This window comes from Muscardinus avellanarius (assembly GCF_963383645.1).
Source record: "Muscardinus avellanarius genome assembly, chromosome: 20".
Taxonomy (NCBI): domain Eukaryota; kingdom Metazoa; phylum Chordata; class Mammalia; order Rodentia; family Gliridae; genus Muscardinus; species Muscardinus avellanarius.
The window spans coordinates 13,983,706-13,988,380 of NC_137806.1; the positions used below are offsets into that span (position 1 = coordinate 13,983,706).

Sequence of the window (4,675 nt, forward strand, 5' to 3'; positions counted from 1 at the left end):
ATGGCGGAGATTTCTCCAGAATCTGGAGGTAAGGATATATTGAGCAAGACTTGGAGGCTAAGATGAAGTCACTTTTGTTTGAGGCCCTAACAGTGTAGCTCAGTGGTAAAACACTCAGATTCAATCACCATTACCTACCTCCATCCAGACATTCAGTTATAATTTTTTCATAACTCTTGAACATTTTGTAACTCATAAAACAAACTTCTCTAAGGAGCTATAAAAATAACAAACTTATGCACATGATTTTGAGGAGACAAAACTGTGGGAAAGATAAATCCTGTAGGATTCAGAGGAAAACACTAAAATTCTACCAGAGCCTTATGAACATATATTGTTAGGAATCTGTGCTTTTTGTAAGGGTTTCTCCTCTCTCACTGAGGCAGGGACACCCAGAAAATTCATCAAAGACATGTACTGAATCTTAATCCATGCCAATGAGAAATCATGTAATAAACATAATAGCTAACATAGCTATCAAAATCAGTATGTATCAGAAATGCCACATGTTTAGCACATTTATTTAATCTTTTTATACTCATCAGATCTTTAGAATGTAATAAACTCAACTGTATTTAGTCAAGAAACAGATGCATTACAGATTTAAGAAATTGCTAAAGTTCTCATTTGTAGTAAATTACAGATCATGAATTCATATTTATTTATTTTTATTTACTTATTTATTTATTTTTGTGGTGCTGGGGATTAAACCCAGGGGCATTCTGTTTCCGAGCTATGCCCCAGCCCGATTTTCTATTCTTTATTTTGTAAGCAGGTTCTCACTAAGTTGCAGAAGGCCTTACTAAGTCGCTGAGGCTGGCCACAAACCTGGATCCTCCTATCTCAGCCTCCGAAGTACTGGGATTACAAGTGTGTGCTACCATGCCTGGCTAGATCATGAGTTTAAATTGAAGCATTTTAGGCAGGCATGATGATGTACACTCTGTAATCATAGTAAATGGGAGGCTAAATAGGGCAATTTCAGTTTCAAGGCCAGTGTTAGCAATTTAGCATGACCTTCAGGAACTTAGTGACACCTGTCTCAAATTAAAATAGAACTAGGTAGAGTACTCTTGGGTTCCATCTCAGTACAAAAAAAAAGAGAAAAAAAGTAAGCATTCTGTCTTCAGAGTCAACATTTATCAATAGTTTCTTTCTTAATTCCCAATATATTATTAAGAATAATGCTGGCACAGAAAGATATAACTGTGTGCAGGGTTGTCTGTGGACATTCTGCATGAGAATCTTCTCTTTCTTTAAACATTTTTATTTGTGCATTGATGTCAAATATCTTAATAGGATACGAGATGGTGGAGACACTTTTTATTTCTTCTTACCAAGTATTTTATCAGGTTGCTGCAGACACAAAGATAAGTAAATCATTGCCCTATCCATGAAAAACAAAAGAGTGAAATAGAAATACTTTAGTATCAAAGGGGTAAAACTGTGCATTAGGATGAACCCACAAATTTTAATGCTGGCAATAGTGTTAGTTAAGATTGATGAAGTTGTTAATATCTAAGGTAAAGAGAATTTGTCTTCGTTTCCTTCTCAGACAATTACTATGAACTGTTCACTAGAAAAATGAGTGAAAACATCACCATTTATGCTTTTATTGCCACTAGAAATACCTTTTTCTCCCAAATTTGCATTGGGATATCAGCCAACACCATTTTGCTTCTCTTCCACCTCCTCGTGTCCCTTTTCTAACATAGGTCCAAGAATACTGACCTGATGGTTGGCCTCTTGGCACTAATTCATCTAGTGATGCTAATAGCCAGGGTGTTCATGGACATAGACAAGTTTGGATCTTGGAACTTCTGGGATGATATCACATGCAAATCAGTTATCTACTTGTACAGGTTGATGAAGAGCCTCTCTCTTTGCACCACCTGCCTGCTGAGTGTCCTCCAGGCCATCATCCTCAGCCCCAGAAGCTCCTGCTTGGCAAAGTTCAAACATAAGTCTTCACAACACAGCCTGTGTTGCTTTCTCATTCTCTGTGTTTCCAGTATATTTATAAATGCTCATTTTTTAATCTCCATTTCTGGCCCAACCAATAAGACAGCCCTTCGGTTTGTCTCAGAATCCTGTTTTGTTTCACCCAAGGGTTACTTCTACAAGAACTATTTTACTGCAATGGGGGTATTTCAAGACATCTTGATTATAGGACTCATGGCCCTTTCAAGTGGGTATATGGTGGGTCTCTTGTGCAGGCATAAGCAGCAGTCCCAGCATCTCCACAGCACCAGTGTTTCCTCAAAAGCATCCGCAGAACAAAGGGCCACCTGGACCATTCTGCTGCTCATGAGTTTCTTTGTTATCATGTACTTTTTGGACTGCATTGTCTGCTCTTTCTATGAAGTATTGCTGAAGGATGATCCAGCTCGCCTGTGGCTCCAGATGCTGGTGGGCAATGGCTATGCCACAATCAATTCTTTGTTGCTGATCAGTACTGAAAAACAAATAATCAAGGCTATAAAGGTTGTATTGGGGAAGGAGAGTAAATGTTAAAATATATGGTGATGGAGAACTTTTGTCATTGTTTCATCTTATAATTTGTTCTAAAATTGAAAATAATTTGTCAGAAAAACCAAGTAAGAATGAAGGTGGTGTAATTTAAATATTTGGGTTTTTTGGTAACACTACTAAATTACAGATTGACTATTCTTGTACAGCTTATCTCTAAAGCAATGTGTGTGTGTGTGTGTGTGTGTGTGTGTGTGTGTGTGCATGTGTTTTGCAGGGCCCAGTGACATTCTACCTCTAAATGTTAGTCCTATTTGATTTCTGTTTTTGAAAAGTGAGTCTTGCTAAATTGTTGAGAGCCTTGTTAATTTACTAAGGCTGACTTTAAACTACAAACCTCATTTCTCAGCATCCCATGTACTGAGATTTCAGGATTGCACCACCATGCCCAGCTCATATCAACTCTTTTTATTGAAGTTGCATTTTAAATAAATTAATATTATCATGTCCATTTACCAGAGGCAGAAACTAAGGTCCAGAGAAATTTGGATGAGTCAAGATTACATAGGAAACAAATGAAGAGATCCAGGATTTCAACCCCAGAAATAATACTTTAGGATCTGTGCTTGTAGAACTTAGCACACAATCCATGATGACCTTTGTTTTATAGGTGATATATAGGAATGACATGCCCCTTCAAAATGTAGCATCAATGGTCACCTTTGTCATGTCTTCTTTCTGTCAGGATGAAACATCCATGGAAGGTTATCCAATGTTCATCTATGGGAAGGTGTCTTGTGGCACTGAATATCTGTGTGTGGAGGTACTTTCAATAAAATAGAGTTGTGATCATAATCAAGGTCACTGATTTTAATGTCTGATGTGGTTATTTCATTAGAGATTCTAGGTGTTGCTCATAAATAAGGCAATTAGTGAAACTATGAAACTCTGGAGCCTCATTGTGGTGATTTCTTCCTGTGTGTTACATGTATCAGTTTCTCTGTCATTCCATTACCTCCTCTATTCCTTCCTTCCTCTCTCTCCCTTCTCCCTGGCCCTCTCCTGTCCTCTGCTTCTCCAGTAGCTGGGACAACAGTAAACACCATCACTTCTGGCTCTAGATTATGCTTTTTAATACTTTCATTGGTCCATTATAGCATCACATAATAATGTATAAATGATAATTATGATGAGTGTGGCATATACGCACACAGAACTTGGTGGTCTTTCCCCAGCTCTCTCCACATTACCCCCTTCCCCAAATGGAAACTTGAGATTGGCATTGGTATCCTCACATATGCACATGATGTCCATGGAAGTGTTTCCTTCATCGATTCTCCCTCTCCCCATTTTTTTCTCTTAGACCACCTTGTTTACTCCACTGAAGTTTATCCTCCATTTTATGAGGTCTTTCTAGTATCTGGATTATTCTCTATCTTACTTCCTAGTTATGCAAGAGTAATATAGCTGAATCATATAGTCTCTCCATTCCCAGTCTTCTGAGAAATCTCTACACTGATCTCCATAGCAATTGCAATAATTTGCAATTCCACTAACAGTGTAGAACAGTTTCTTTTTCCCCAAATTCTCAACAGCATTTATTGTTGTCTTCCTGATGATTGCCATTCTTATTGGGGTTAGATGGAATCTCAGTGTAGTCTTTATTTGCATCTTCCTGATTGCTAATGATGTTGAACATTTTTAATGTACTTATTTGCCATTTGTATTTCATCTTTTGTAAAGTGTCTAATTTTCCATTTAATGATTTAGTTGTACGTCTTTTAAAAACTTTGTTTATTTTCAACCTGTGAATATATTTTAGAATGCTAGACTTATGCCCTCCTCTAGTATTTTTAAAGCCTTTGGTCTTAGAAAACTGAGAATAGATCCACCATATGATCTGGCTATATGTCTCCTGGGTATTTGTCCAAACTGGTTGAATTCAGAGAACTACAGTAACATATGCATACCCATGTTCATAGCAGCACAATTCACAATAGCCAAAATATAGAACCAACCTAGGACTCCATCAACAGATGAATGGATTGGAAAATTATGGGAAATACACACAATGGAATTCTACTCAGCTACAAAGAAGAACAAAACTATGTCATTCACAAGAAGTTGTAAAGACTTGGAGAACATTATTCTAAGTGAGATCAGCCAAGCACAGAAAGAGAAGGGACTTATGTTCCTCTAATATGCC

At 37.4% G+C, this 4,675-nt stretch overlaps 1 pseudogene across 1 annotated transcript; it reads left to right on the forward strand.

Annotated features, from left to right (window-relative positions):
• LOC308277802 (vomeronasal type-1 receptor 90-like) lies at positions 1-2,514 on the forward strand (annotated as a pseudogene). The gene is made up of 2 exons: positions 1-28; positions 1,556-2,514. The product of its transcript is annotated as a vomeronasal type-1 receptor 90-like (transcript).
• Positions 2,515-4,675: the final 2,161 nt, after the last annotated feature.